General features: G+C 40.4%; 1 long non-coding RNA gene across 1 annotated transcript; it reads right to left on the bottom strand.

Annotated features, from left to right (window-relative positions):
- Positions 1-1,479: 1,479 nt before the first annotated feature.
- On the bottom strand, positions 1,480-22,782 carry LOC119475214. Its single transcript, XR_005203737.1, has 3 exons — positions 22,772-22,782; positions 13,195-13,200; positions 1,480-1,597 (listed from the first exon to the last, which is right to left on the bottom strand). It is a non-coding gene; the product is annotated as an uncharacterized LOC119475214 (long non-coding RNA).
- Positions 22,783-24,128: the final 1,346 nt, after the last annotated feature.

The following is a 24,128-nucleotide window of genomic DNA, read 5'->3' as shown; positions in this document are numbered from 1 at the left end:
CGGACGGTTTTCATCACTCTCATATGCTCATATATCTGAGTTTTTGCCGGTCACACGGCAACATGTCGCTGTAATTTGTCACAACTGTAAGTCCTAATTAAGCCATGGAGGAACAACCTTAAAACCATTTGGAACAACTAACTTAATCAGACACTTGTTATATTGTAATTCGTTCCCATGATGCTGCTCAGAGTAATCACAGTGACTGGCTCATCTGCCGAAAGCACACAGCACATTATGGTGCGTTCAAGCTCTACTCAGTAGAAATGAGTATTGGTTGATGGTAAATTGTGATTATAACGATATCATGATGTGTTCAAATGTAATCTCATAAAATGTAGTTTTTTGGCGAGAAACTTGAATAAATCCAGTCGTTTGAAGGAGATATTTTCACAGCAATAAAAGATAGATAAAAGAAAGGGAATTATGATCTGTTGAACTTCCTAACACTAGCTCTAAGCAGCTTATAATATATAATTTAAACTACTAATGCCAAGATTTTTTTTTTTATCAAAGAAAATATTTAACCCTCCTGTTGTCCTCGGGTCAAATTTGACCGGTTTTCAAACTTCATTATATCATAAATATGGATGTCTTTCACCTAATTTCCTCAAAATTACATGGATGGTTCCCTTATATGGTCTTTGCAAAAAACACACTGTCACACTGTCATTAAACATTTTTTTTTAATATTATAATATTTGTAATATTCTGACTAAACTTTGACATATACCGGTCTGTGATAATCCATCAACATTATTCCTCCAATTTTGTGTATAGTCCAAATAATTCATAATTTCGGCATTTTTTCCTAAAAAAATTAGGTTTAATTTCATATAAATTAGGTTTATTGACCATGAATTCCCCAAAAAAAGTGTAAAACTTGTGGTAATGAGTTGGAATGAAGTTGGCCAAAAAGATGTTATACAGAATTGGGTGATAATTTATAATGTATGCTTTAAAAACAGTCAAACCAGACAAAAGACAAAAGTTGCATGGTTGACGGGAAGACAACAGGAGGGTTAAATGAAAATACAATAATTTAATTCCTAATCATTTGAATTGTGTGTTTTCATGTAAATAACCACTGTAGATGACTATAACAAAGTAAAAGGATAACATTTAGAATATTTAACAGATGGAATTTAGCACAACATGGAAGTGAAAGCAGTGAAATTGCAATAAAAACATTTTGCCCCTAAAATCTATGAATAATCATGATTATAATCGTGATTTCAATATTCATCAAAATAATCGTGATTATCATTTTGGCCATAATCGTGCAGCCCTACGTCCTTGGTAGTGTAGTTTCCTAAGTGTTACAGCACAGACATGAGAGAGTAACAACTGATATGGGATATGCAGTAAACTATATGATCTGTGCATTAGCAGAACATCCGGCTGCAAATCCTAGTTGTATCATTTTACATAATAATCACTGCCAGGTGAAACCTCTTATCTCCGAATTGTATTTTTTTATAGGATCTATGAGAAACAGACCTAATTTTTTTTGTTGATGATAAACATTATTGACATTAAAGAATGTGGTTTTGAAAGGGCTTCATAAACTGAAGGGATTGAGTAGTTTCTCTCTCAGCTAAAGTAAACATAAAGAAGAGTGGAGTTACAAGGTTTATATACAACAGAAATGATGGCCCCTTCTGTTACAGGCTCTGTATTATGTGCCCTTAAATGCCTTAATGGAATTGGTATTGCAGCAGAGGTGTGTAGATACCTATCTCAAGATCACAATACTTTCCACAAAGCATACGGTCAACAGATGCTGACCTTGTGTTATCACATTTAAGATGATAGATGCGTCTCTGTAGGTAGGACCAACACATTATTGACCAGAGGCACTGCCAGGAATCCAGGAATCGAATTAAAGGGTGAAGTGACTCCCACTTATGAAACCATATGTACTCTTGGCCTGAGATAAAAATCAGCCCACTCTGTTACCAACCCAATTAAGGGGAAAGTACAAAGGTGATCTGTCTATACTCCCTCAGAAACAGCAAATAATGTGACACCAAAGACAATAGATGCTTCATTGATCACCTGTATTTCCTGTGGCTGGTTCGAGCTTATCACCTCCACCTAAGGAGGTTATGTTTTCGGTTTGGCTTGTTGGTTTGGTTTGTGGAAGGGTGTAGCAAGGGGCCAAGGAAGAACCCAGTAAATATTGGAGCAGATCCAAATTACGGGGCAGATACACGCATTATTTTTCACTTATGGAGTGCCCTTCTATAGTTCTTGCTGTTTTAAGATCTGCTGACAGCAGCCAGGTGAGTAAATGTCAACATAGCTATCAAACTGGCAAAATTACAACAGAGACTTGCTGATGATTTTTAAAAGGCACGTTTAGGACGTTATGTGTGCTCTGTGTGCTCGCAGATTGTATTAGCCTGAGAGAGTACCTCTTGTTTACTTTGTGTTTAATGCCAGCTGACATGCAAACAAGCTAAAACTAAGATGGTGAAGTAGATGTTAGCATCTAGTACAGCCTTACAAAGCAGAGAGCATATAGCTGTAGTCTAGCCTTGTTTTGTGTTTATCCCATCGAGCCTCGTCTCACCGTATCTTTAAGGCCATATAACAGCCGTACATTCGGGCCTGTCCTGAAGCATCACTGTCTTCACCTTCCCTACTCGCTATATGTCCTTGTTACACCCATTGCATCTGTTTGAACATTTCTCTGGCACACGCTGTGCTATAAATAGCTAAATGGCATCTACAAGGAATTTGATGCTTTGAAAGTGCTACAACATACCATACCAAGGGCTTGGATGTACATTTATATTGATTTTGTTCCCTGTAAGGTAGATGGCCCCTCAAAAAGCTCCAACCACCAGAGCAAGAGTTGTTAAATGATAGATTTAGTGCAGAAAGATTAGTCGATCCATCGACTAGTTGATCGAGAGAGAATTAATCAACAATTTTGATAATCGATTCGTCATTTATCAAGAAAAAAATGCTGAATATTACCTGGTTCCAGTTTCTCAAATGTGAGGATTTGTTGTTTTTCTCTGTTTGTATCATTGTCAATTTAATATTTTGGGATTTTTAACCATTGTTTAGACAAAACAAGCAATTTGAAGACATCATCTTGGACTCTGGGAAGCTCTAATGGGCATTTTTTCACTATTATCTAAAACAAATTATTGACTAATTGTAAAAATAGTCAGCACCTGAATTCAGTCGTCAACTATTAAATGAATTGTTAACTATTTTGATAATCGATTAATCGGTTTGAGTAATTTTTTAAGAAAAAAAAGTCAAAATTCTCTGATTCTAGCTTCTTAAATGTGAATATTTTCTGGTTTCTGTACTCCTATATGACAGTAAACTGAATATCTTTGAGTTGTGGACAAAACAAGACATTTGAGGACGTCATCTTGGGCTTTGGGAAACACTGATTGACATTTTTCACCATTTTGTGACATTTTATAGACCAAACAACTAATCGATTAATCGGGAAAATGAGACAGATTAATCGACAGTGAAACCAATCGATAGTTGCAGCCCTATACTGTACAGCATATGATGCATGACAGCATAGCACTCTGCATAACAGTGACTAAAGAGGTTTTCTCATCAGCGAGACTGATCTTTGTCTCACACAAAGACATTACGATCAGAAGGGAAAGAGGGGAAGGGAAAGAGAGAAATATGAGACTTAGTTAATAGAAGGCACAGCTAATCAAACATCTAATTATATGCCCATAAAATTAATAGAATGGAAGATAACATTACAGAATGGGGGGAAATCTTTCACGCATATGCAGAACAGACTCGCATTACACTCTGGGAGAAAATGTGGGGGGATGGGAACTCCTTCCTCATCGCCACAGCGGGGGATATGCAGTATGCATATGCAGATGGCTAGGAATGTGTACAGTATGGCATACAGTACGCATATAGAGGCTTTTCAAGGGCATGGCACTGCACTGAGGTCAAGCGTAGTTGGTGTTTTTGAAATATACATGACCTCAGTGTGAAATAGTGCAAATCTGAGTATAGATATGATCCTTATGAAACAGAATCTGGTTCTGAATTTGTATAGTGCACAAAAGCGCAGTTGTTGGAAGCAAGACATGCAGGCAAGGGGCATCTATAAGACATTGCCCTGGCTCAGGCATATCAATTAAACATCAATGGCCAGTGGGGGCATCACTCGGACTGCACTGTAGATGAATCCCAGCAAAAAAATTCTCATATTCAACCAAGATGTCCAAAAATAGGGCTGTGTCGATTAAACATAGATGAATATGTGATTGTTTGATGAGTTTTGTGCATGTGTGTGTGCACACTGGGTCTTTCCCCTGAGCGGTTCTGTTCTGTTCCTCTCCAAGGTGACGCCGGTTACCATGGCAGCAACATCAGCCCTCTGAATCTCTCCCTCTTCCTACCCCTCTGTCTTTCTCTCTCTTTCTCTCTACTCCCATCTTTCTCTCTTTCACCCTATTTTTTCGGTTTCTTTCTTCCTCTTTTCTCTCTCTCTCTGCTGCCTCCATCACACACACACCACAGTAAGCAGGCCACCAGCCTTCATTTACATGGCACAGTTGGTCCTCGGCCAGGCTCTCTCTCTCTCGTCTCTGGCAGCGAGATTTATGGAAATTACGGAGATGTATGTCACATATCGCCGCAATGCTATCCTACAATTCCTCCATAAATACACGGGTAGATTCCCTTATCTCCGTTATATTCATTTGACTTTTTTGTTGTTCTTACTTTCTTCTTCTGCTTTGTTGTTGTGTTAAACAGAAGTCCACATCCATCTGTAAATAGATTGAAATGCACATATTGTGTGATGGTCTTAGAGATGTTCGATACCATTTTTTTCTTCCCGAGAGTACCGATCCGATACCAGCATGATAAAAAATATATGTAGTTATTATTATTTATTATCATTATTATTTATTATTTATTATTTATTATTTATTATTATTATTATTATTATTATTATTATTATTATTATTATTATTATTTATTTTAATTTAAATGTTTTATTATTATTATTATTTAACAGCTGTTTGCTACTGACCATGTATGGATGTGATATGATTGCTAACTGTTATAGGTCCTGACTCAGGTTGAACCCTTAGTAAAACATGAAGAAATACATAAAGGGAATAAATGCAAAAGAACTTTCTTTTATTATTTAGTTCTACTTGTTGAATTTTCCACCGTGAAATATTGCCAAATGGCTGCCATTTTTCTCGCCCTGACTACCATTACCGTTACACTCTCCTCTAGCAACGCACTGTTGTTGTTTTCTATCGTCACGTGACAAACTACCTGCAATTAGTTCGTCTTCGCTGCTCTAAAACAGTAGTTGCCTGTGGCAGCCATGATACATTCAGGACAACGGCACCGTGAAGGATACTGTTTTGGAGCGGCGAAAAATAATTGATTTCCATTTTAAAAAAAATTCTGGGTTGATAAATTATGGCATCGGATCGGTGCATAGACGGCGTACTCGCCGATACCGAATTTTGAGCAGTATCGGATGCATTTGGTATCGGAACAACTCTAGTTGGTCTTGATTATCAGAATTTTTCTATTGGATGCTTTTATTTTATGATGTTTTTTTCTTGTTTGTGTGGATCATATTCACTCGTAGTAACACCAGCGTTTCTATGCAACACCAGACCCACAGTATTCAAATGCAGCCTCTCTGGCTGCGCCTTTAATTGCCCATTCATTAGAGAGTTTCTGCTCTGTTTCTGTTAAGTGGGGCCTTTTGTTTTGCATATTTTCTCAGTGATCTTCATCATTCATCAGTCTATTCATCTACGCTCTTTTCCATTTAGTTTGAACAATGAGACAACATGCGTCAGAATGAAAACAAAAAGAACAGACGGGAGAGAGCAGATAGAACGGTGTAATGTAGAGGAGGGATTTCCATTCCCTCTAGAAATCAATACACTGAGATCTAACATCTTGGGAAAGTGTATGCGTGTGTGGCCTATAGTGCGTATGCACATGTGTGTACACGTTTCTTTGTGCAGTATGCATGCGAATATATTAGGGCTGTGTATTGGCAAGAATCTTGCGATACGATACGTATTTGATACCGGGGTTACAATTCAATATATTGCAATACTGTAAGTAAGGCGATATATATTGCAATTTTTAAAATCTAATTTTAGGAAAACTGTCATAGAATAAAGAAAACACCCCCATATGCATAAAATCGGAGTAAAAAAGTTTACTTTTTATGCAATCTTTGAGAATTGATACAGTATCACAAAACACAATATCACGATATTCGATTTCTTTTCGACATTTTCTTACACTCTTAGAATATATACACCTGCATATCTGTTCAAATATGTGTACTTTTTTATGTCGTCATATGTGTGTGCGTGTGCGTCTAAAACGGAGAGCTACAGCTAGACAAGTAATCGATACTGACTGTAAATGATGGCTATAATGGGACCGTGCCTGTGGTGGGTCACTGCAGTAGTGATGTGGATGGAGCCTGTGTGAGTGTGTGTGTGTGTGGAGTGGATATAGTGCCGGTATTTGATCCTGTGTGTGTGCGTGTGTGTGTTAGTGTGTGTCCTCCAGTGCAGGGCAAACAGAGAGGGTGTGGTCGGTGGGCAGACAGGGTCCCAGTCTCAGTTCGGGTGTACGATAACAGTAATTCAATTGAGCTGGCGAGCCCAGGCCTGTGGGATTCACTGCCTGTGGGTGAGTTTGTGTGAGCGTGTGTGTGTGTGCGTGTGTGAGTGAGTGTGTGCGTGTGTGAGTGAGTGTGTGCGTGTGTGTGTGAGTGTGTCTGTGAGTGTGTGTGTGTGTATTAGTCATTAAGGCAACCTGATCCTCTCGGCTCTCTCCTCAGGTCTGAATGAATAAGTGATCAAGGTCTATACCACTGTGTGTGTGTGTTTATGTTTGTGTGTTTCTTTTTGTTTGCATCCTATTTCCTTCCCTTTGTCCTTTCCTCTTTCCTTTCCTCCTTCTAGTTCTATGATGCCTTTTATTCCCAACTTTCCTCTCACTGTCTTTTTGTCATTTTTATATTTATTTACTTTTGTGCTTATTCAATTAGTATTAATTGTATCTCTGTTTGTGTTCTCCTGTTCTAACATTTTCTTTTTGTATGTAGTTAGAGATGTCCTGAAGTCAAATATATCAGTCAAATCCCAAAAAATAAATTGCCATATATAGGTGAATTGATTTTTTTCCCCCCCCGGCCCTAATTGATACCATTAGATGTAAAAGAGGATGTTTTTGTAATTTACGTGAACTGACCCTTTAACTGTAGTTCACCTAAATGAAAGCCTCATAAACAAAATCGTCCTCTCATCCTTCTTATCCTCATTTCAATCCCCTCCTCAACTCCTCCGCGCCTCTTTCCACCAGTCCGCTGAGCCGGTCCTTGGCAGCCGACCGTCCTCTACGGGCCAAGGGCAAACAAATGGCAGCCTCCCTCAGCAACAGCATGATGCTCTGACACACACATGCATAAGCATGGCTGGACGCGGCCCGATCGTCCACCCATGAGCAAGCAGAGGCACATGCAGTTCTGTGGATGCCGTACGCCTGCACATATGTACCAGCATGGACAAAAGCACATATGAGCAATGAACCGCGCATATGTATGGCAGATTCATGGCCACACACACAGAGAGATGGGAAATACTGTATGGACGCAAACATGCACTCCACTGCCCAGCCCTGTGGCTTTATATTAGTGTAATCCTTGGTTTAACATGAATCCAGATCTAAGCTCTGCCTATTTTCCCAAAGGAGATGTGGCCATGGCCTGGTTTTAGTAGGACAAAGTCATTTAGCCTCCACACACACATTCAGGGTGGGATCAGGCTGTATTCATGCCAACTAGTCCCAGATTGGGCGCTCGTGGTGACAATGTAATGAGTGGAGTCCAATATGTTGCCTGCCTTCCTTGCCTCCCTGTTTTCTTTCTGCCTCCTCGAGTGTCGGGATCCCTTTTTGCCTTCATTCCCTGCCTCGGAGTGTCTGACAAACTCCCGCTGTGCCCACTTATGTGTCTCCCTCTACTGTCACATAGCTTCTGTGTGACATGTCCCTAGTCTGTGAATCCTAGTTATCACAAAAAAATCTATTCTTATTGCAACACATGTCAAAACCAATGTGAAGGACATCCTTTGAGTGTGTCATGTATTTGTATTCACCAGTTCAGGGTTTGAATAATGATCTGGCTCGAAAAGTTGTCTTCTCTGGGGTTAATTATTGTGCAGCATGGTCGTGTATATGTCACTGCCTTTGGCCCAATTTTAAAGCCAAAGATGTGTTTTGCAACGGCAAAATCAACTCATATTCGCAAAATAAAATCCTAATTTTTAGGGTTCTCCCTCTTTAGTTGATTAGCCAACTAATCGGTCGTTTTGGTCTTCGTCGACTAAGATAACCTTTAGTTGAGTAGTAATTTTTTTATGCTTTTTTTCATGCTGAATGACTTATTTACAAGAAACTCTTGATCACATCTCTGGTAAACAGATTTAAAGTGGTTCTTTTGTGTGGTTCTTTGTGGAGAAACTCAGTTTTACAGATCTGTCGATTCAACTAATCGATCAGTCGACAAAATTGTGTGCGAGTGTTAGTCGACTAAGAATTTCTTTGGTCAAGGACAGCAATACTAATTTTCAAACATTTCGAAACACCTGATTCATGGTCAAATCTGTGTGCAAGTTGCTGTGATTTTTTTTCGATATATAATAATATTTTGAATCTCAAATGATGTAATATTAGTGCCTCATTCAGTCAAGAGCTTTAGTCTCTGTAAGACCACATGACCTGATCGCCTATGTCTACGTCCGGTTCCATCATATAACTGTACAGCTTTTAAAATATTTCACTAAATTGCGACGTGAAACAACATCTCCTAATTACACTCATAACGGTGCATTCTTTGGCTACAGTTCAAACAAAACTCACTTCACACTGTGAAACTAACGAGTGATTTTTTACTTCTACTTGAAAGAATAATTCAGGACATGAATAGCTCTGCACAAACAACTCAAAATCCCAAAGGACTGTTAAATACAAAGACTGTTTGATTTGTGCAGCAGCACATTTCTTATGTCGACTATGTAGCAATTAAGTCTACAGCCATGCTAGCAGCTTTGAGAGGCTGTACGTAGACACAGCGATACTTTGAGCTACATGCTAACATCACCGTGCTAACATGCTCACAATGAAAACGCTAACATGCTGATCTTTAGCAGATATTCATGGCTTTCACCTTAGTTTAGCGTGTTAGCATGTAGGGCTGCACAATTAATCAAAATTTTATTGAAATCGAAATATGGCCTACTGCAAGTTTCAAATCGTAGCATGCGGAAGAAATCGCCATATTTGTTAAAGGTCCCATATTGCAAAAAATTAGATTTTCATGTCTTTTATATCATAAAGCAGGTTTAAGTGCTATATAAATACTGTGAAAGTATCAAAACGCTCAATCCACAGATAAATACACACAGCCTGTATTCAGAAACTGTGCGTTTGAAACACGCCGTCAGGATTTCTGTACATTTGTGATGTCACAAATCTACAATATTTAGACAATTTCAAAGTTTTGAACATTAACATTCTAAATGTGTCCCAGTTTACTTCCTGTTGCAGTGTATGTGAATGTGACATCAGCCGACAGGAAGTAAACATGAACCCAAGCTGTTTCCTAGCAACTCAGTTCCGTTGCAATTCCGTTGAAATGCGCTAAAACGGAGCGTTTCTGATAGAGGGTGAATACAGGTATATTCAGACAGACAGTATGAGAAAAATAATGTGTTGTCTGAACATTAAAGCATGTAAACATGTTCTAGTAGAAACCCCAAATACAAGTATGAACCTGAAGATGAGCACGATATGTCCCCTTCAAAGGTGAAATGTGTGTCAAAATACCATCTAAATACAATATTGTGCTGCAGAAATGTCCTGGCCTATACATCATATTCTACAGACATAAGAATATATCTTTGTTTGGTACAGATCCCTGCAACAATCACACCATAATCATTTTAATAATGTTTTTCAATGAAAATGAGAATAATGATGTAAAAATGATAATTCCCTCGAATATCGCAACTGTAATATCAGTCAAAATAATCACAATTAGATATTTTTTTCAAAATTGTGCAGCCCTATTAGCATGCAAACATTTGGGGTTCATCAAAGTCATAAGGATGTTGTCTGGGAACCATGACTGTCTGTACCAGATTTCATGGTAATCCATGAATCCATCCAATAGTTGTTAAGATATTTCAGTCTGGACTAAAGTGGTGGGCTGACTGACATTGGCATCCCTCCCATAACACTATGCAAATTCCAGGTCCCTAATGAGAGATAAAGCCGTCCTTTGCCTTCGGAGTCACTTCAATTGAATTGCTCTCATACAGTATTGAGAGAGAAATTGTGACTCTGAAGAACAAACGTCACTCTTTGTTCCCGTATTCATAATAAACGTGCAGCGATGAACTGAGGTGAACTGGGAGGGCATCAAAAGGTGTACACGTGGGACACTTTGAATATGCAAATAGTCTGAGGAAACACTATTTGCATGATAATAGTATCTGTTGCTCATGTAATGCGGCCTCATATTCCCTCTACACGCATGCAGAGCAATCAATGGAGCTAATGACCCTCAGGAGATGGCTGCCATATTGTTACAGATCCACCATCTTGTCGCAGCAAACATTGTGGCTTGACGGCGTGATTTGGTATTCTCCAAATGTGATGAATGCAGGAAAAATGGTTGAAAGACTTCATCAGACCATATCGCTGATTTCTCTTGCTCAGTGGTCCAGATTTTGCACTCCGTACCTCAGGCTATGCATGTTTGTGCTCTGCCATTAGATATTTGGATATAAGCAGTTTCCCAATGTTGATACTGCTAATAAATGAAGTTTTTTTTTGTTCAACATGAAGTTTTTTATTGTGATTGTGAGTTAATATCTCAGGCGTTCAGCTGCATTGGTCTGTTTCTTTCCTGACGTACTTTTGCTGCCATGGTTTTAAAGACTGACCCGCTTGCTTGTCTGATTTATCCAAGTTATTTTAAAAGTGGTGATTCACTAAACCTCTGCCTTTTTACTTCTATGTCATTTTCATTTTCAGTTAATCCAAAGTTAAAATAAGAGGTAGAATAAATAAAGTCCCTTTCATTTTTCCATCAATTATTAATTATCTCATTATCCCATTACATTGAAACATTACAGACAGGTTACATATGAATAGACGTTGTGAAATCTAGAGTGCGCGCCCTGAACTTTTTTTTAATAATACAGCCAATACTCACTGTAGGAAAATGTATCTTCCACTCTACTTCCAAAACTGCTCCCATTCGCCCACCATTTAATTGAGCTATTCTTCATTGTAATTACTGTGACACAATGGCCTTGTGGTGGTCTCTTCCAGCGTTTCATTACTTGAGATCAATGGGGCTTGAGTGACGGATTTGGCCCCGAGACGTCTTTGTCAGTTGTGTTTATAATTATCATATTAAATAATAACACATTTTTTTAATCTGGAATGACGTCTGTGGTATTGAATCCAATCTCTTAATGTGTCAACTCTACGAATGCTTTGACTTTCAACTTATTAGACGCCCACTATTATTACTGTTGGACTCTCACACCATTTTACGCCATCAGGAATCTCTGAAGGCAATGAGTCCAAAAAGTGTCAATAGAGGAGATACATTTAGTAAGAAAAGGGTGATAATATAGATATTAAACATATACTTATTTATGGTGATGTTACAATTTTAGGACCTAGACTGATTCTAGACAGCAATACATTTGTGTGGAAATGGTGGCACTGTTTATCTGGACAGCTGCAACAAAAATTCAATGCTGATATACTGTATAATTCTACACATAATTATGCATAATTTACATAAATACATGTGAAAACTGCCAGGTCACAGCTTGGCTCATTCAGTCAATGACCCACCACTTCTTTGGTGTTGTCTACAGCATCAACAACTATTGAGGAGTTTGGTATCTTCGTGACTGCAGCATTTTCTTTCCCAGTTGTTGCATCACTGTTGATAGATGAAGGGAGAAAAAACATCAGCAGGTGTGAAAATGACTGTTGAATGAACAAAACTCTATGACAGAAAAATGGCACTAGCCACACGAGCCAAACTAGCTCTAAAATGTCTGGAAAATCATGGACAGTCATGGTCCTAATGAAACCTAATGACTTTGGTTGATCCCATGACTTTTCCTCTGGTGCCACCGTGAGGTTCACATTTATGGTTCGGATTGAAATTTGTCACAGACATTTATGACCCCCTCAGGGTGAATTGTAATAACTTTCGTGATCCCCTGACTCGAACACCATCATCAGGTCGATCTACAACTAAATAACTAATGTTAAGATTCTAACAAGCTAAGTTAAGATGGTAAAGTACAGCTTCACAGAGCAGCTAGCATGACTTATTCTCTTACTCTTGGTTTATTTCATTTGTTCATTTCATCCATATTCATTCCCCTACTCACAGGTCATATAACTATGCATTTGATTATAGAATTTTGTATCTTTTTACAATAATATGAGACAACCTGCATGGCTAAAACAAACAGCCACTTGCTTTAAAGGGACAGTGTGTAGGATTTGGCCGCATCTAGTGGTGTGGTTGCAGATTGCAACCAACTGAGTACCCCTCGGCTCACTCCTTCCTTTCCAAACGTGAGCCGTCAAGTGCAAAATTGTTGTAACGCTGTTCACCTCGCTTAGAGGTCACCCTTACCGTAATAACGAAAGTCAGATGGCAGCTGGCGGTACCGCGGTTTTGCACTCTGTGACTCACGTTACTGCAGCTTCACAAGCGTGTCGGAGAACTACAGTGACCTTCAGGTAACATAAAAACATGAAAGCCTCTCTCTAGTAGAGCCAGTGTTTGGTTTGTCCGTTCTGGGCTACTGTAGAAACATGGTGGAGCAACATGGCGGACTCTGTGAAGAGGACCCGCTCCCTATGTAGATATGAAGGGCTCATTCTAAGCTAACGAAAACACAATTCTTAGTTTCAAGTGATTACACACTAATGAAAACATAGTTATGAATATTATATTCCATTTCCTGCTAATAGATCCCCCAAAATGCTACACGCTGTTCCTTTAAAGCTGAATGTATAATCTTCACTCACCCACTCACACACCTCCATCATCAAGAACAACAAGGTTAAAGAAGACACACCTTCCTCCACCAAATCCCTGTATCACACCCCCGTTTCTTTCACCCTCTTCCTCTCTCACTTTGTTTCATAAATCTGTCCAATGTGGCTTTCAGACGGAGGCAGATTATTGCTTTCCAACTAATACCAGAGACATTTCATGCTCAAGTATGAAAAGGGATTTAAGGACAGAAATCTAATCTACTGTAGTGTGCAATGATGAAATATCAGTGTAATATCTACCGAGTAGCTTGGGAAACCTCAATAGAAAGCCAGTACCAGATATGACGGAGAATTTCTAATCCTATTTCGTCCTCTCCACTACCCTCCTTATTCTACACCCTCTTTTTCCCTTTCCTTTCCTTTCCTTTCCTTTCCTTTCCTTTCCTTTCCTTTCCTTTCCTTTCCTTCTCTGCATAATCCAGAACATCAGAGCAGATTGTGGCTGCATGAGAGACTGCAGTAGCAGGTGTAATCTTAGGGCTGTGCGTCTCTCATCTGCAGATCTCCCTCTGCAGCCTCGCCGATGCTATTTATGGCCCACATGCACATGCGGCAGCGTGGCTGAGAATCAGGCAGGGATTGGAAGAGCCTTGAGGGGAGGAGGAGGGGAGGGGTGAGAAGTGCAGGGCCGCCTTCAATGGAAAGCATGGTCTATAATCTGCCCGCACGCTGCTGTTGATGCTCGCTGAATTTCAGGGCTGTGTGGGACTGAGCTGATTTGAGTTGATTGTTGGACATGTCGAGGCTGGATTTGCACTGGCTACATACTAGATTAGATAATTTGAATCAGGTTGAAAGAGCTCAGGCTGTGGCTAGTCTTAATAAAATGTAGTCCAAACAGGGTCAGACAACATTCCTCTGCACCACCAGTAGGACTGTCTACTGCCTAGCATGCCACATTATCTTCACAGCTCCAGCCAGCCATGCATGTGTCTTCACCAACCCTGGAATGGGAACAGCACTATCAGCACTTTGTCTTCGCTCAGTTGTCGTGATAGGGGGTGGACATGTTAACCAAACACCGCGCGTCCCCCCTCTCTCTCTGCTCCTCTATCTTCGTCTCCGCTGCTCTGCTGCCACGCTCGTCAGTTTGTTTGTGTCCAGCCAGCAGTCCTGAGAGTGAAAAGCTTCATCAGCTGAATTACTGGAAGTTAGCTGTCTCAATCAATTAAGTCTTGCCGGCCAGGACACATGGCTATAGAGCTGTAGCTCCCTCTTCTATCCTGCCATTTTGTCATCCTTCATTTAGTCTCCTCTCATTCTTTCTTTTCTAGCACTTCTACATCCTACACCCTCTGCTAAGCTGCTAATCCGCATACATATGCAGCAAATTACATTATCCATACAGAGCACGTCAGCCTTTTCTTGCTTCCTATATAGTTGTTTTGAGGACAAGCCTTAGGTAGATTTACTCATCCAAACACACTATATCACATACTGGTAGAAGGGTGGAGAGAGGAAGGAGCAGGCGGACGAGGAGACCCTGAGGTCCAGAGATAAGCAGTGATCCCTTTCTTTCATTCTTCACATCCTCTATAAGTGCTCAGAGGATCCTCACAAGGGCAATGGCATCCACACTATCACGCTGACACACGCAACCACACACAATCCTGCAGCTACACCCTGTCATGTGGTCAGCGTGATCCCACAGACGAACCATGTGCTGCCTCCTGACTTAAGGCCTTTCCCATACATTGTACAAAATTGCACTGGGTTTCAATAGAGCTGACAAAAATAATTAGTAGAAGCTATAGAGTAGCTGGGAGATTATTTGAATATAAGATTCACTTTTTTTTATCAAGCACACAGCTCTGTGTAGGTGTGAGGTATGACCTATTTTCCTAACTTTTAAACTCTCAAAAACGCAGCTTCAAACCAGCAGGAATTGTTTTTTCATTGAATTACCCAGGATGCATTGTGGAAAGAAGTGGCAACACAAAATGATGAGGTACAGAGAGAGATTAATGTTTTGTGATCACAGACTGTACAGTATAAAAGAGGTGGATGTACTGTAGTCACTGTGACGTCACCCATTGGTTTGTGGACTGCCGTTTTAAAGCCTTGAGTTCAGCATTCTAGCCGTCGCTAGCTTGTTTTTTTTGCAACCAGAAGTGACACGAGAGGGCGGAGCTAAGTACAACCAAACACTGAATAAGATATTTTTAAGTGACCAAAAAGGTTATAATTAACTTTGGTGAGCTGAAAGGGTTAAATTTAAAGACGAAAACATGGACAACTCCCACACCAGACAACACCGTGGTAGCGACCTGTCAATCACAAGGTAGCCACGCCCTAAAGCATACCCTGCTTTAGGTCTATTTGACTCTAAATGGGACCATAATTTACTAAATGAACATCATGCTGTGTTGAGGAAGACGATTGAGACCATAAACTCATGTTTACAATGTTTACTGAGGTAATAAATCAAGTGAGAAGTAGGGTCATTTTCTCATAGACTTCTATACAATCAGACTTCTTTTTGCAACCAGAGGAGTCGCCCCCTGCTGGCTATTAGAAAGAATGCAAGTTTAAAGCACTTCAGCATTGGCTTCACTTCTCAGACCCTGCAGTTGCCCACTGTTTGTGATACATATTTAAACTTTTTTGAAATAATGAAGGTTTAAATTATTGATATCAATAGCTTTAGAGGATGCCGATTTGTCTTAGAAATTTTTTTCAGAGACCAGTGAAAGAAATGCTGCGCTTTTTACAGCGTTACAGAAGGTGAAGTGATGCAGAGGCCGGCTGGATGTCACCTCATAACTTCGGCTCACTATCCACCTTATTCCTCGCCCCCATGATGCCTTGCATGAATTATGGGCGCAACTTCCGGCGCGTCGTGTCACTGAACCGGAACCGACGTTTTCCATGGTAACGGTACGCTAATCCTCTCTCTAAAAATATAGTAAAACATGTGGGAACACCACTTATTACACCTCAAATGGGATAACGTGATCATACCTCTGCCTTCCACTATCGAGGGATGGGAGGACGACCTGAAGAAGTGGCCTCAGATAACATACACTAACATATTTAGCTACTTTATTGACTCCATTGCTAGAGACGGTGAAGCGATTAATAATCTGAAAAGCTCTGAGGCATATCAGTACTTCCACAGTAACAAGGTTTTCTTATTTTCTATACGCAGTTAACCGTACTTAAACTATTTTTAGTCTAATGCCGCCCTGCACTCCGTGCCATAAACTGCCTTAAATATTAAACGCCCCCGAGAATAAGGTGGATATATAACAGATTGAAAATGTGCTAAATTGGAATAAATGTCAGAAAAGGATCAGGAACCTTAAAAACATCACAAAAAGTGTGTTCATCAACATTATCCCTGATAGAGAAGATCTTATTGGGTCTAAGACATATTTCTCTAAGATAAAAAAGGGACTTTTCGTTCCTTTTCATTTTTAACATTTAGTCATGTTGATCCAAATGGTTACACCTCGGTAATCCACCATTCTTCTTCATTATACCTTCTTTCCTTGAGTTAGCACGACTAAATATAGCAGCATTTCACACCGTCACCCTGCAGGTGATAACTGTGTGACTGTATGTTCCCTAATGAAGAGCATTTGAGGCTTGTTTGAGTGAGATCATCGCGATTGGAATTTATTCCTGCAATATGCTGCGATGCCGCTATGCCCCTATGTTTTTTAACACGCCTGTGAAATTCCTCTTCACACCTGGCTGGTGGAGTGGAGATAAAACATTATGACGTTTGGCTTATTTAGGAGGACAATAAATAGCTTGACAAATAGCTTTTGCAGATGGTCATTTGGCTTGTTTCCAAGACAACGCTGTACTTAATATCAGCCGTCATTGCAGAGTTAAGTCGACTTTGACTTAAGAGTTAAGTGAAAGTTGGTCATGTGATCGGTATCACATGAATCTCTGGTCAACAAAGAGTAGATGTGTGTCAAAGTTTAATCAGAGTCTGTGTATTTGTGAGCCACATGTGCCTGTATACAGTACTGTATGCGTTTACAGCACTGTACAGTATATATATGTGTGTCATATGTTCTGTATCCTCAAGCCTGTAGCGCTGCAGATGTGCCCCAGAGAGACAGAGAAAGAGAGAGAGAGAGAGAAAGAGAGAGGGAGGGGTCACATGGATAAGGTCACATGGGCTCACCATGTGCTGCTGCTTGAGGCCTGCTGAACTGGCTTCACACAACAATCCTCTCACTGTGTGTGTTTGTGTGTCAGTGTGTGATTGTGCTGATGGAAACAGTACTGTAAGTGTGCTTCAGTGTGTCTTGTTTGTGTGGCTGGTCTCTTTGCGGTTTGCCCGACAGGAAGGATTGAGTGTGACAGTGTCATTTTGTCTGAAATTAAACTTGCATGGGGAAATTCTTGATGATCTCAGAAAAAGTAAATTTCATAATGATCATTTGAATAAAAAGACACCACCCATAGACTCACGTAAAAACCTGATTTGCTTGGGCTGGGAGACTACAGATGTAATAACCGAAAGCCTACATTATAAAAAAAAACAATTCACAAAAGAATCGTGATTCTTATCTTCGACAATTCATTTCTTTTGATATTGGGCTATATAACTAAAATTGACTAGACTTGATTAGAACTGCTATGATGTAATCACACACACTGTGATCAAAACGAAGCATCCTGACATCAATGTCTTGATATTTCAAGTGATTTCAAGGCTGTTAATAACGATTTTGAGGTCTTTCTTTAGTAGAATGGCAGTTATTTCCCTTTTGCACTCAACCCTTGAAAGTTTGTGCCTGTCTGAAGTTAAAACGAGTTTGAAAAAGCATCAGATAGTGATTTTTCTTTGAACAAAATGGATGTATCTTGAACCCTTCACACCTCTTTATACGTCTGAGGAGCAGATTGCCCTTCTGCCTGTTTCTCTGTCCGTCTATCTGCCTCTGTATCTCTTTGCTCTCATCCGACTCCAAATGCAGTGCCCAGAGAGAAGAGGGGGAGGAAAACATGGCTGCAGAGAGATGAGGGGAGGTGGGCAGACAGTCAGAGGCCAAGAGGGACAGAGAAGAAGAAGAGGAGGAGGCGAGTGAAAGGAGAGTAGGGGAAGGTCACAGGTGCCTCGATAGGATGCTGCTGTGAAAACAACATCTCTGAGTCACAGTATACAGTCTATGGTGGGAGCTGAGAGGGACGGAAAGAGGTCGATCGATAGAATAACACAGAGGCTTGGACTTGTAAAAGGTGTATTGTAAACAATTAGACCAGGGGCTCTTTTACTGTGTTGTTTTTTGTCAGCAAATGTTGCTCTTTTCTCACCAAGAAGGATGAAAAATAACCAATTACATACATAGCTCAGCAGCTATATGTATGCCTTTATGTACAGTTGTGTGGTTGATCCACTAGTTTTACTTCTTAAGCCTGTATTAAAGGTGCTGAATTCAAAATGAAGAGCATTTCTATTGCCTCCACAAAGCTCTCAACATGGTGACGGCTGAGCTGGCAGACTCGCAGCTAATGGTGCTAACAGTGCAAACGACGGCAACAGTGCTGACAGAGCTCAGGGGGGCGTTATCAGCTGTAACCGCCATATGAGCGCAGTGCAGGGCAGCGGCCGTGAGCGAGCCAGTGGGGCACGTTCACATGCACTAACATGCACTAAAAGGCAACGCAGGGAGGTTCATTCATTCATTCATTCATTCTCTGCTCAGGTAGCCATTACTCCTCTATATTTTTACATTGTAAATACTGTCATTATTAGCTGCTATATTAAAGGTGCCATATTGTAAAAAGTGGGATTTTCATGTCTTTTATATTATTAAGCAGGTTTAAGTGCTATATAAATCCTGTTAAACTATCACAACGCTCAATATACGGAGAAACACACACAGCCCGTATTCAGAAATTGTGCGTTTGAAACAAGCCGTTAGGATTTCTGTCCATTTGTGATGTCACAAATATACAATATTTAGACCATTTCACGGTTTTAAACGTAAACCTTCTAAATGTGTCCCAGTTTCTTTCCTGTTGCAGTGTATGTAAATAACATCAGCTGACAGGAAGTAAACATGGACCCAAACTGTTGCCTAGCAACGCAATTCCGTTGCAATTCCGTTGCAATGCACTAAAACGGAGCGTTTCAGACAGAGGGTTAATACAGGAATATTCAGGCAGATAGGATGAGGAAAATAAAGTTTTTTTTTAACGTTACAGAATGGAAACATGTTCTAGTAGCAACACAAAATACAAGTCTGAACCTGAAAATGAGCACGATATGGGACCTTTAATGCTCTGAATGCCATATAGAGAACCTTTGATTTATTTTTTTTGTCACTTCTGGGAAGCACAACAAGCTGCAAACACCAGACTAGTAGCTACATTATCACCTTTTAAGTTGATCTGGTGAACTTCCAGTATTCACACATGCAGCGTGCGTGCCTTTGTTGTTTCCCTCAGCTGCTCTCTGGTGTCCTAATGGGGCAGGAATAACAACAGGAGATCATAAACAGCAGCTGTGCCCGGTCAGACCACACAGTGCAGTCTACCAGCAGGCTGATCATATGAAACCCACTCTAAGGTGACAGAGTGCAGCGGGGAAAGACACACACAGTGATGAAAGCTATGAGAGTTTGTTTTATACATGCATTTTACTGAATGTTTAGCCACATAGAGCTCCTAGAGGTGGCCATGTCTGTCAGGTGGTGGGTCGGTATACAGACTGAAATATCTCTTCAAACATTGAGTTGATTGTCATGAAATTTGGTACAGATATTCATGATGACCAGATGATGAATCCTAATGACTTTTGGTGAGAACTATTAGATGGATTTATGCTCCTCTCAGGATGAATTGTAATAACTTTGGTGATTTGACTGACTTCCAGTAGCATCGCTCATGATAACATCATTCAGCTCAAAGGACTGCTGTGCTGAAACACAGCCAGACAGAGCCGCTAGTGGCTTTTATGTTTCCATGTAACACGGTAGCTCTTTTATAAAGGTACTTTTTTGTCCTTTTGGAGTGTGATCAGACGGTGTTGTAGTGTTGCTGCTATTGGTTTAGTCTGAGAGCAGACTGATTTTACAAGGCTGTCGATAGTTGATTTTGGTCTTTTCATTGGATGTATTGACAATAAAAAAAATATAGAATGTCTGTAGCCCTAAGAACATAGGTGCTAGTGAAGAGATTCATCTTTAAAAACAAGTCACAAACACTATTTTGCCTCCGTGGCCAGAGGCTTTATGTTTTCAGGTTGTCAGTCCGTACGCATCTGTCCAGTCCATTCTCGTGGACGTGATATCTCAGGAACGGCTTGGGGGAATTTCTTCAAATTTGGCACAATTGTCCATTTGGACTCAAGGATGAACTGATTAGATTTTGGTGGTCAAAGGTCACTGTGACCTCACAAAAAACGTTTGGGGCCATAACTCAAGAATCCATATGCTAATTATGACGATTTCACAAAAATATGTCTAATCGGATCAAATGATGACACGATGCCATTTTGAACAGACATGGATGTAAATTGCAACAGCTGGCTAGTTTGCTAATTCTGCCTTGCTTTAATGCTACACTGGTAACAGAAAATGAGCCTATTGAGCTGGTATGATCCCTCCGCCTCCGGAGCTGCGACCATACTTTACGGCCTCACTGACGTGTGTTCTGTAACAACTAACAACAATCGTCATTTTCTTTTGTACTATAGTTAAATGACCACTGAAAACAGTTCAATGTCCGTTCTACTCCTATTCTATTTCTATGGTGTGGTCTTACTGTTTTTCAGTTTTAAGAGAAGGCAAAGGATTGTGTTTTCTTAATTGTTTCCTAATCTGCCTTTAAAACTGGCAAATTTCTTTACACTTCCCATGGGAGGAATCAGAAGAGATGATAAAAACTAGCCTCATCACCCTGCTGGTACTGGCAATAAAAATGCTGGCACACGCAGCAAAGATGTTTTCAGTATTTGTTTCGTTTAATCTTTAAGCATATTTTAATAAGCCTGTCTGGAAACGACAGTAACACTGAGGAGTCCTTATACTCTTTCACGAAAAGATTGACCAAAAAAGCAGTGATAGAGGGATAGAAATAGATAAAGAGAGGAGGAGGATGGGTTAGGAGAGTTAATGGAAAGCCAAAAAAGGAAGATTCTGCTGATAGGATTGGATTAACTGTCCAAACCAGGCTGTCATCATCAACACAGATCAGGACATGCAGCATTAGCGTTCGTTGCTACGACGACGGTAACCAGAGATACCAGTGTTGGTGTTCAATCACACGGTGAGGTCACCCATTGTCCTGCGGAATCAGATCACCCATTACAGCCAGCCCCCTGTGATCCGGTGCATTTATACATCAAACTGGGCAACCAAAACCAGTCCACAATTTCTCTGTGGTTTAATAATAAAGAGCCACAAGTCTCAGACGTCAGTATGTGTTTCAAAGAAAAATTAAAAGAGAGGTGAGAAACATCCCTCCAGACTGACATGCATGTGATTTTAGTCGTTTTTGACTGACCTGACATCATCACTTCCACCCAGTGGGCAACCTCCTCTATGAGAAAAATGACCCTACTTTAGTGTCAAGTCTTCTTCAATACAGCATGATGTTCATTTAGTAAATTATGGTCCCATTTAGAGTCAAATAGACCATAAAGCAGGGGATGCTTTAGGGCTTGGCTACCAAGTGATTGACAGGTCGCTACCACGGCGTTGTCCGGTCTGGGAGTTGTCCGTGTTTTCGTCTCACAACTTTAACCCTTTCACAGTGTGTTTTCAGTTCTTGAAAGTTAACTGTAGCATTTTGGTTGCCTAAAAATGTCTAATTCAGCGTTTGGTTATACTTAGCTCCACCATCTCGTGTCACTTCTGGTTCCAAAGAAACCAAGATGGCGATGGCCAAAATGCCAAACTCAAGGCTTCAAAACGGCAGTCCACAAACCAATGGGTGACATCCCGGTGACTATGTCCACTTCTTATATACTGTACAGTCCATGTTGGGAACACACATCCACTTTTTTTGCGAAGGTCATATGACCTGACATCACCACATCCACCACAGATCTCAGATTAAATAAAGATGATCTCTGGTGCAGAGATATGTTTGGCATTAACTAGCTTACTGTTTGTTGTTGCAGTAGCTGTTTCTATGGTGACAATTTTAAAGAGCTCCGATGCTAACTTACCAGTGTGATGATGCAGGTTATTAGGTTATCAACATTATTTGCATTCTTCACAAACAGTCACTAAACCAGATGATTTTATTTTGTTGGTCTGGAATCTGATTTATCAATATGACACCCAACATAATGTATATTTTAATGATCATATAAATTGGAACAATCAGTTTGTTATACAGTAATATGATGATGATAATGATATCATGTTGGTATAAACATCTAATAAAACAGAAATACCAACACATTCTGCCCGGTCACCATAATAAAAGTAACACGACCAGCTGATCCCGGTTCCGTGCGGGAGAACTGATCTAATTAGCGTCGCTATGTAAATAGCAGTGGATGTTTGTCTGTTTGGCTGCTGCAGAAGAGCGTCTCTTGTTTTCTTCCAGCTCAGGCTTCTTGCTGTATACGTTCTTTTATACAACGAGTCAGATATTTGCTACAATGTAATGTGACCACGAGGACCATATCAATGAGCAGTCAATCTACACAGCGCGACACATTCTCATTTTCGGTTTGGGCAGGAAGTTAAAAGACAAAATAACGCAAGTTGGAGCACTCCCTTGTTGCTGAAGGTCAATAAAGGACAAAGGGAAATATGTATTACATGTAATAGCACAAACGCCATTGATATTGAGGTTATGAAGACATTGTTATTTAATGATGCAAGTGGAGCGGAGACACCCGTGTGTTCCAGGAGACAACCTATATATTCAGTTACATTACCTACATGGTGATCTATAAGTCCCCTGAGATTTCAGTGCTGGTTTGAATGGGGTTAACGAAATGACTGAGCCACTGCAAAGTGAGATTAGGAAACTAAAGCCTAATGCCAGCAGGGAAGGTGTTGGCCGGGTCCACTGCGGTCTTTGTTCCGTTTGTCCCTTTTCAGCTGACGGGGAAATGAAAGGTGGCTTTATAATACCCTAATAGGGCAAAGGAAAATAGATCCAATCAGTGCAGGCTGATGGAGACAAAGAAGTGTGTCATGCAGCACAGCAGTGTCCCAGATATCACCACGGGGTTAAATACAGGTGTTGTTCCTTAGAACACAATGTATGTTATGGAACGAGGTTATTAAAGAAAGCTGTGCGTTGACACCGAGGTCAGGACAAGTGTCTGGGGGAAAAAAACAACTTGAAAGTTCACGAAAGGGGTGTAACGTGTGACTGCGTCCTTTTTGAACAACTGTAGGTGGTTTGTGGAGTCTGTGAGAGCGTATTTGTTGGTCGGGCTGTCTAAACAAGATAAATAACATGTTTTTGAGTAGAAACTGACAGATAAAACGCCCAAAATCAGAAGACATTGTTGGCACCATGCTCTAAACCTGGTAGTGTAGGAGATGGTATATTGTCATTTAAAGGAATAGCTCAAGTTTATGCACTTTCTGTCTGATGGTACGTCGTCCTCAGGATCTATCCTTTCTACACTTTCCATTCATTGTCTATGTAAGCAACCATGCAGTGTATTCTGGCAGTGTTGCGTTACGTTTCGAGAGACGGACCTTCACGTCGCCCGCTCCTCATTTGCATAAAGTTGAGGTCTTGGCTGCTTTATGCAAATCAGGGGCGTCCGGCGCGACTCCCCACCACTGGAAACTCCCTAAAACTTTCAAACTAACTGTTGTTGATCTAAAAAGAAGACAGATTCAGCAACTGCGTGGCTTATTTCTCACATAAATGTTTTCAGGAACACATTTCGGTGAACTGTTTTCGTAATATCAGAGAATGGTTTCCAAAAAGTTTCCAAACGATCCGCCATGTTGGTTCCGGTTTGAGCAGCAGCCCACGAGCAAAAGTGTTCATCCAATCAGGTG

Source organism: Sebastes umbrosus, chromosome 17 (genome assembly GCF_015220745.1).
Source record: "Sebastes umbrosus isolate fSebUmb1 chromosome 17, fSebUmb1.pri, whole genome shotgun sequence".
Classification (NCBI taxonomy): domain Eukaryota; kingdom Metazoa; phylum Chordata; class Actinopteri; order Perciformes; family Sebastidae; genus Sebastes; species Sebastes umbrosus.
The sequence above is the reverse complement of the archived record's forward strand: the minus strand, read 5'-3'. Positions and strand labels throughout refer to the sequence as shown.